Source organism: Nerophis ophidion, linkage group LG10, assembly GCF_033978795.1.
Source record: "Nerophis ophidion isolate RoL-2023_Sa linkage group LG10, RoL_Noph_v1.0, whole genome shotgun sequence".
NCBI classification, from domain to species: Eukaryota; Metazoa; Chordata; class Actinopteri; order Syngnathiformes; family Syngnathidae; genus Nerophis; species Nerophis ophidion.
The window spans coordinates 10963443-10973576 of record NC_084620.1 but is presented as its reverse complement, the minus strand read 5'-3'; the positions used below and the strand labels follow the sequence as shown (position 1 = coordinate 10973576).

Genomic DNA, 10134 nt, shown 5'->3' with positions numbered 1-10134 from the left:
ATAAAAAGATAAAAAATAAATAAAATATAAAACTAGAAACAGCCCAATAACTATAACCAGCATGTATGTCTATAAAAAGGCTTTTTAAAAAAGATGGGTTTTTAAGCCTTTTTAAAAAGCATCTACGTCAAATATTGACGTTAAAGATTTTATTTTTTTGTGAAGAAATGTTTGGAATGAAGTTGATGAATCCAGATGGATCTCTATTACAATCCCCAGAGAGGGCACTTTAAGTTGATGATTACTTCTATGTGTAGAAATCTTTATTTATAATTGAATCACTTGTTTATTTTTCAAAACGTTTTTAGTTATTTTTATATCTTTTTTTCCAACTAGTTCAAGAAAGACCACTACTAATGAGCAATATTTTGCACTGTTATACAATTTAATAAATCAGAAACTGATGACGTAGTGCTGTATTTGACTTCTTTATCTCTTTTTTTCAACCCAAAATGCTTTGTTCTGATTAGGGGGTACTTGAATTAAAAAAATGTTCACAAGGGGTACATCTCTGAAAAAAGGGTGAGAACCACTGCCTTACCCTATTCCTCTGCAAAATGCATTTCCTGTACTCTATCAACACATGCTGCACATTCTCAATTACACTTACACACACTTGACATTCTTCTGTCGCTGCTTACTAAATGTAAAGTGTTACCCTCGAACCAGTGTGCCCTTCAATCTAAGAGAACACAGCACCTCCTCCCAAATTTACTTCCTTTCACACTGACTGCTGGATGTTGGAAAAGAGTCCGTGTTTCCTCCCTGAATCCCATTTTTTCACATTTTCGCTCAGAATATTTGCGTAGAGAAACTAGGAGGTGACAGAAGCCGGAAGTAGCATCACGCGTATTCAAGGGTGTTTTATTTTGAAAGTACTTTCACTTCTTTTGCGGGTTAGGCTAGTCAGACTTGACACTTTGCTTGCCTTGTTGAGTCATCGCTGAAAGCGGCTCAGAACCATGCGAGCCTCTGTCCTGGAGCCTGAACACTGAAGCTCTCTGGGGATTTTAATTCCTCTTTCGCTTCACTCACTGCCAAGTCGGACTGAACGGACAGCGGATAGGAGAATATTATCGGGGCGAGAAGCACCGGAGGCTCCGCGGCATCAGCGGGCGAACTTGGCTTCTCTGCCCCGCGGGGGGTGTCTGTCTGTCGGCTTACCGCTGCGTGCAAGTCCCGCTGACCACTTGGTGCTCCAAGCAAATTTCGTGTCTTCAGTGGAGGTTCCAAGCTATAACTAAGTCGTGCCGTTGTTGCTAAATGTCTTTATCGTCTCTGCGGGCTTTTCGTCAAGCATCTGTGGCTCTAATGTGACATTTGGTCGTGGCACCGCGCAGGATCTTCATCAAGTTCGTGGCCCTCCAAACTCCTCCAAGCAGGACGAGAACAGATGTAACAGGTAATAAATACATCGACTTGACTGTTGCAAGCAAAGGTAGACCTGCACAAGACCTCATTTTCTATTTGAAAATGCTGTCTTTCTGCAGGATTTGAACCATTACTGGACTCAAGACAAGCATCTTTGAGTCTCATGAGATTGTTTTAATTGTTGACAAAGTGCAGGCAAAAATATTTTCTGTATTGTTAGATCATAGAGTAAGTACTTGTGATGTGGTATATCCATCCATCCATTTACTACCGCTTATTCCCTTTTGGGGTCGCGAAGGGGCGCTGGCGCCTATCTCAGCTACAATCGGGCGGAAGGCGTTGTACACCCTGGACAAGTCGCCATCTCATCGCAGGGCCAACACAGATAGACAGACAACATTCACACTCACATTCACACACTAGGGTCAATTTAGTGTTGCCAATCAACCTATCCCCAGGTGCATGTCTTTGGAAGTGGGAGGAAGTCGGAGTACCCGGGGGGAACCCACACAGTCACAGGGAGAACATGAAAACTCGACACAGAAAGATCCCGAGCCTGGGATTGAACCCAGGACTGCAGGACCTTCGTATTGTGAGGCAGACGCACTAACCCCTCTGCCACCGTGAAGCCATAATTAATTGATTAATATTATGTTTAAATATGTAATGTTGTCTTTTTTTTTAAATTAACAGGGCTGCTAATTGGCTTCTTCCTTTCTGTTAATAATTCGCAGTCACTTTGACCCTGTGTGAATGTTCCCATGGACAGCAGGGGACCCAAAAGAAACATAAACAATGTCATCTAATAATGATATTTGCACATAAATACAATTTGTTTGCAGGATGAAGCTGGGATTGGTCATGCTGTAGGAAAAGCGGTTACATTTAGCCTTAAATTGCATGCTTTTATTGACATTGTTAGGATTTACATGAACACACACCTGCTTCATTACCTATGACAAGTCAGCATCAGCACATATTGTACATGTATTGCTAGGATTTACATGACATCACCATGCACCATTTGGCCTTCCTCGACGAAAAATGCCCCCATGCTTGCGTTGTTTTTGGCTGAACAAATAGTTCAAATCGTGAAAAGAATAAATGTTTCTTCACAGTTCCTCGAGAAGTAATCAAGGGGGCGGAAGAATGCATGATTTAATGAAACGACGACAAGAAAAATGGCACGCACTCTGCTCCAAGGGAGCAGTTTGCTGTGATCACTTTTTTATATGCTATATAATGTTTAGTATTAACCATTTAAGTATTATCTTGATACTATTTGTACAGTATTTTCTTAAATGATAAATGATAAATGGGTTGTACTTGTATAGCGCTTTTCTACCTTCAAGGTACTCAAAGCGCTTTGACACTACTTCCACATTTACCCATTCACACACACATTCACACACTGATGGAGGGAGCTGCCATGCAAGGCGCCAACCAGCACCCATCAAGAGCAAGGGTGAAGTGTCTTGCTCAGGACACAACGGACGTGACGAGGTTGGTACTAGGTGGGATTTGAACCAGGGACCCTCGGGTTGCGCACATTTTTGCTACGAGTGATTCCCTCCGGGTACTCCGACTTCCTCCCACCTCCAAAGACATGCACCTGGGGATAGGTTGATTGGCAACACTAAATTGGCCCTAGTGTGCGAATGTGAGTGTGAATGTTGTCTGTCCATCTGTGTTGGCCCTGTGATGAGGTGGCGCCTCGTCCACGGTGTACCCCGCCTTAGCCCGAATGCAGCTGGGATAGGCTCCAGCACCCCCGCAACCCCGAGAGGGACAAGCGTTATAAAATGGATGTCTATATAAAAGAAAGCAAATGTGAGAAAAACCTAAAAGAGTTAAGCTTTTAAAAGGCAACAATAATAAATGAAGCATTCAGCACATACACAACGTTGAGATCTATAGTTATATTTTTGAAAAACAGACTTACTCGTAAACAGTGCGTGCAACAAACAAGGCTTGAGACTAGGGGTGTAACGGTACATGTATTTGTATTGAACTGTTTTGGTACGGGGGTTTTGGTTCTGTTCGGAGGTGTACCGAACGATACGGACATATTAGGTAGCGCACCACACGTTGTGTAAACTATGCACACCGAGGCACCATGAATTGATTAACGTGGACCCCGACTTAAACGAGTTGAAAAACTTATTGGGGTGTTACCATTTAGTGGTCAATTATACGGAATATGTACTGTACTGTGCAATCTACTAATAAAAGTTTCAATCAATCAAAAAAACAACAACACACGGCATGCTAGCAACGACTGGGCTATGATAGACTGACCACACCTCCTCTTTTCACGGGATATGTCCTCTTTGCGGGGCTGTCCGGGTGGAGTTTCTTAAATGCCTCGAATGGCCAGCATTTTAAGTTAGGGTTGCGTGTATTTTCAATGTACGTTCAGGGTTAAGAAGGGGTTGAAAACAAAAAAAAAAGTGGTGCGCGCAGCAAAATTCGGGAGGGAGGGGTGGAGAAAGAGAGAGCGAAAAAGTTATGATAAATGCGTATGCATCGCCAGGCTCTGCTTTTTACCCATAGATTTATCAGATTTTATTTTTTATTATCTATAGCAGGGGAGTCAAAACTGTGCCCCGGAGGCCGTTTGCGGCCCACAGCTAATGTTTTAAAGACCCACGGCACATTCTAACATTCTAATAAATACTATTAAAATAAACAAAAACATGAACAAAAGTGAAATAAAAAAGCTTAAAGGCTAAATGTAATTTAGAAAAAGTTGCAACGTTGACTAATAAAACAAAGCTGTTTTTTTTTCTTTCAAACTGTCATTGCTCAAAACATAATATTGAATCAAAATCAATGTTATTATGAATTATTGACCTATCCAAGTTTCCGATTACTTCACATCAAATATTCCACTAAGAAAAATATTTTTGGTGGAATATTTAGCAAATTTGTTAAATAAATAATCAAAAAATGTATATTTTGTTGTTTTCTTACTGTACCGAAAATGAACCGAACCGTCACCTCTGAACCGAGGTACGTACCGAACCGAAACTTTTGTGTACCGTTACACCCCTACTTGAGACACGAAGTTAAATCAAGAAATGCAACTTTACCCGAGCAAAAACGATGCATGATATATCAGGGAGCGTCTTGATACCAATTTTCTTGACCCAGCCACACAAAGAAGTTGTAGACCTCCACGCTTTTCGAATTTTTCATCTGTTTTGTCGTGGATAATGTTTTTTAGATAGTTTGATCCGTCTGGGAATTCCACTGACGGATAATCCTTGATATCACTTGATAAATCTTTCTTTGATAACGTATCTAATCCATTGCGTAGTTGGATTTTTTGCTTGTATCTGCTTTTTGCAGGAAGATCTAGGCCCCTTGTGTACTCAGAGGGTGTGCGCTCTGCTTGCTGCACAACAGCAATCATGGCTTGGTTGACCACCACTGTTTTTCAGTTCTGAGAAGAAGTCATATGCAATAAATATACAGTTAATGGTGCATGGTTTTAGGGCGTACATTAGACGAGACAAACAGCTGCTTGGTCGTTTCTCAGCATCACCTGTTGGGTCTCAACACCTGGACAAGTGAAGCTGCGGGGCATCAATTTGTCTGCTACTTCAAGCAGCTGGTAGTTTTCCGATCATACAGTTAGTTGGTTGTGCGGTTGGAGTTTTTTTGTGCGATGACCAAGCAACTTTAGGTTTTATGTAAAATGGTTGTATGTTTTCTTACATACAAGAGCTTTTATTTACCATTTTTCTCTGAACTATGCTTCTTTAAAAAAAAAAAAAGATGTGTTGATGTAGCAGTGTTTACGGCAGAGTACGCCAACCTTTTTGAAACCAAGAGCTACTTCTTGGGTACTGATTAATGTGAAGGGCTACCAGTTTGGATCACACTTAAATAAATTGCCAGAAATAGCCAATTTGCTCAATTTACCTTTAATAAATAAATAAATATATATATATATATATATATATATATATATATATATATATATATATATATATATATATATAAAATGGGTATTTCTGTCTGTCATTCCGTCGTACATTTTTTTTCCCTTTTACGGATGGTTTTTTGTAGAGAATAAATGATGAAAAAAAACACTTAATTGAACGGTTTAAAAGAGGAGAAAACAGAAAAATAAATGAAAATTAAATTTTGAAACATAGTTTATCTTCAATTTTGAATCTTTAAAATATAAAATTCAACCGAAAAAAAGAAGAGAAAAAGTAGCTAATTCGAATCTTTTTGAAAAAACTAAAAAAAGAATTTATGGAACATCATTAGTAATGTTTCCTGATTAAGATTAATTTTAGAATTTTGATGACATGTTTTAAATAGGTTAAAATCCAATCTGCACTTTGTAAGAATATATAACAAATTGGACCAAGTTATATTTCTAACAAAGACAAATTATTATTTCTTCTAGATTTTCCAGAACAAAAATTTTAAAAGAAATTCAAAACACTTTGAAATAAGATTTAAATTTGGTTTTAAAGATTTTCTAGATTTGCCAGAATATTTTTTTAGAATTTTAATCATAATAAGTTTCAATAAATATTTCACAAATATTCTTCGTCGAAAAAAAAGGAAGCTAAAATGAAGAATTAAATTAAAATCTATTTATTATTCTTTACAATAATAAAAAAAAAAGTTTACTTGAACATTGATTTAAATTGTCAGGAAAGAAGAGGAAGGAATTTAAAAGGTAAAAAGGTATGTATATGTGTTTAAAAATCCTAAAATAATTTTTAAGGTTGTATTTTTTCTCTAAAATTGTCTTTCTGAAAGTTATAAGAAGCAAAGTAAAAAAATAAATACATTTATTCAAACAAGTGAAAACCAAGTCTTTAAAATATTTTCTTGGATTTTCAAATTCTATTTAAGTTTTGTCTCTCTTAGAATTAAAAAACTCGAGCAAAGCGAGACCAGCTTGCTAATAAATAAATACAATTTTAAAAATAGAGGCAGCTCACTAGTAAGGGCTGCTATTTGAGCTATTTTTAGAACAGGCCAGCGGGCTACTCATCTGGTCCTTACGGGCTACCTGCTGCCCGCGGGCACTGCGTTGGTGACCCCTGGTTGACGGTATTTGGATCACATAACTTATTTTAAAATATATATACAGTAGTACCTCAACTTATGAATTTGTTCTGTGATGCTGCTCGTACCACGACAATGTGGTATTAAAATGACTTAAAATCAATTTAATTTGTGTTTGGCCATCAAAAAAAGAACACATTTTACATATCACATGCATTCAAAAACAACATTTAGATCAGTAATATTACATACATTAGAATGTAGTAAATAAGTACAGTATTTTTATGAAATCCATCCATTTCCTACCGCTTATTCCCTTTCGGGATCGCGGGGGGCGCTGGCGCCTATCTCAGCTACAATCGGGTGGAAGGCAGGGTACACCCTGGACAAGTCGCCACCTCATCGCAGGGCCAACACAGATAGACAGACAACATTCACACTCACATTCACACACTAGGGCCAATTTAGTGTTGCCAATTAACCTATCCCCAGGTGCATGTCTTTGGAATGAAATAATGCAATAATAATGTATAGTATTTACCATAGAAAGTGGATTCCTGCTGTATCTCCTTCTAGCTGCTTCTCCGTCAAACACACCATCAGCAGCTTCTTCATGTTTTCAAGGATAAACATTTATTAAATATGCTTCGGTATGGTGCAGACTAGCAGTGTTACGCTCCAACTGCTCCACATAGTTGGCTAGCTACAGGCTCTATCGTGTTATTAATGATTTCTTTCTTTAATTCAATATCAATTCTTCTCATCACTGTGCTTCACACTCACTTTCTTGTTTAACATGGTTGGAAAAACAAAGTTATGTCCATTTTTAGCTATAAGCTAATGCTAGCGAGTAAGACCGGGTGATTTTTGTGGGATCTTACGGGGTTCACTGTAATATTTACTACGCCAATTAGTGGTGGGGAGGCTTGTAACCCAATTTTTGCTCATAAAACATAACAATTAGCTGAAAGAACAGCTAGTATCCTGAAATACTCGTAAGTTGGGGCAGTGGTGTACGTATACAAATGTTGGGAGACATTCTCATTCAATTGCTTGAGCAAGTATGTTTTACTTTTCTTTACAATTTTAACATAATCCGTACCTTCTGAAAATTAGTGAATGATGGACTAATTAAGTATGTATGCAATGTGTCTGATGGAAACTGTATACATGTACAAAATAAACTTCAATCAACCAGCCAACCAATGGGGTTCAGATCCTGGTGGAGATTTCCTACTCCTGAACAGTATTCAAAAAGGGAACTATAAACAGTGTTTCCATGTTTTCAGACATGTTTAGAGTTGTTGTACAGCACTTCTCTCTTTGCCACTTGGACTGACCTCTTCTCTCATGCTAAGCTGCTAACTGGTCAGAGAGGATCCTCACCTTGAGGTTAGCCAGGCTGTGGTGACTTTGGGCTAAATCTGGAAGGGCAGCAATTAAAGGGCCTTCCTTCTGCACCTTCACTCCTACACACACAAAGACAATAGGACTTTTGTTGTCCCAAGTTTCCCTGTACTGTTAAAAAACACTGTCATTTTTCTTATATTATTGTCTTATTAGAATATTTTATGAGATTGTTTGTGGTCTGATGTGTGTCAAAACTGAATTTATCCCAATAATTGGTTCCCAAATACGTCAGGGGCAACAATTGTAAATATTGAACACTTTTAAAATTTACCAAAACGCTTCTTCATATTTGTGAGGAAATCCGACATCTTTTGAGTCATCGCTGCATGACTCGTGACGTATTACAGAAATTAGCCAATGAAAAGCATTGGGAATCACTCACTACTCACTTGATTATTATAAATGTTGTCTTTTGTCTATTGTCAAAAATAGTCCTAAAATTCTCATAATTCCCTTCTCTCTTATGTCATATTCTATGGTCTGGTGGTTGCTAAAAGTTGTGACTCTTAAGGCATCCCTTTGATTCGATCTGATTCTAATTCCTGGGGTGACGATTCTATTCAGAATCAATTCTCTATTCAAACCGATTTTACAATTAATTATTTGGTATAATAACAAACTTTTTCGAAACAGGTTGAAAAAGCTTTTTCTGCCTGCATATATATATATATATATATATATATATATATATATATATATATACATATATATATATATAGATCTATCTATCTATCTATCTATCTACAAACCCCGTTTCCATATGAGTTGGGAAATTGTGTTAGATGTAAATATAAACGGAATACAATGATTAGCAAATCATTTTCAACCCATATTCAGTTGAATATGCTACAACATATTTTATGTTCAAACTGATAAACATTTTTTTGTTGTTGCAAATAATCATTAACTTTAGAATTTGATGCCAGCAACACGTGACAAAAAAGTTGTGAAAGGTGGCAATAAATACTGATAAAGTTGAGGAATGCTATTCAAACAATTATTTTGAACATCCCACAGGTGTGCAGGCTAATTGGGAACAGGTGGGTGCCATGATTGGGTAGAAAAACAGCTTCCCAAAAATGGTCAGTCTTTCACAAGAAAGGATGGGGCGAGGTACACCCCTTTGTCCACAACTGTGTGAGCAAACAGTCAAACAGTTTAAGAACAACGTTTCTCAATGTGCAATTGCAAGAAATTTTGGGATTTCTTCATCTACGGTCCAATCTTTCATCAAAAGGTTCAGAGAATCTGGAGAAATCACTCCACGTAAGCGGCATGGCCGGAAACCAACATTGAATGACCGTGACCTTCGATCCCTCAGAGGGCACTGTATCAAAAAACAACATAAATTTCTAAAGGATATCACCACATGGGCTCAGGAACACTTCAGAAAACCACTGTCACTAAATACAATTCCTTGCTACATCTGTAAGTGCAAGTTAAAGCTCTACTATGCAAGGCGAAAGCCATTCTATCAACAACATCCAGAAACGCCGCTGGCTTCTCTGAGCCCGAGATCATCTAAGATGGACTGATGCAAAGTGGAAAATTGTTCTGTGGTCTGACGAGTCCACATTTCAAATTGTTTTTGGAAATAATCGACATTGTGTCATCCGGACCAAAGGGGAAGCGAACGCAAAGTTCAAAAGCCAGCATCTGTGATGGTATGGGGGTGCATTAGTGCCCAAGGCATGGGTAACTTACACATCTGTGAAGGCACCATTAATGCTGAAAGGTACATACAGGTTTTGGAACAACATATGCTGACATCTCAGCTCCGTCTTTTTCATGGACGTCCCTGCTTATTTCAGCAAGACAATGCCAAGCCAGATTCAGCACGTGTTACAACAGTGTGGCTTCGTAAAAAAAGAGTGCGGGTACTTTCCTGGCCCGCCTACATTCCAGACCTGTCCCCCATCGAAAATGTGTGGCGCATTATGAAGCGTAAAATACGGCAGCGGAGACCCCGTACTGTTGAACGACTGAAGCTCTACATAAAACAATAATGGGAAAGAATTCCACTTTCAAAGCTTCAACAAATATTTTCCTCAGTTCCCAAACGTTTATTGAGTGTTGTTAAAAGAAAAGGTGATGTAACACAGTGGTGAATATGCCCTTTCCCAACTACTTTGGCACGTATTGCAGCCATGAAATTCTAAGTTAATTATTATTTGCAAAAAAAAATTAAGTTTATGAGTTTGAACATCAAATATCTTGTCATTGTGGTGCATTAAATTGAATATGGGTTGAAAAGGATTTGCAAATCATTGTATTCCCAAGTCATATGGAAACAGGGTTTTTATCTATCCATCTATC

At 38.1% G+C, this 10134-nt stretch overlaps 1 protein-coding gene across 21 annotated transcripts in view; it reads left to right on the top strand.

Annotated features, from left to right (window-relative positions):
• The first annotated feature begins 911 nt into the window (after window positions 1-911).
• wnk1b (WNK lysine deficient protein kinase 1b) overlaps window positions 912-10134 on the top strand; it is a 137711-nt gene continuing 128488 nt past the window's right edge. For 11 of the 21 annotated variants that reach the window (XM_061912282.1, XM_061912287.1, XM_061912286.1 and 8 more), the window contains exon 1: window positions 912-1402. The gene's annotated coding sequence lies outside the window, so the exon portion shown is untranslated. The remainder of the gene's footprint in view (window positions 1403-10134) is intronic. The other 10 variants (XM_061912296.1, XM_061912295.1, XM_061912294.1 and 7 more) reach the window with 2 other exon arrangements.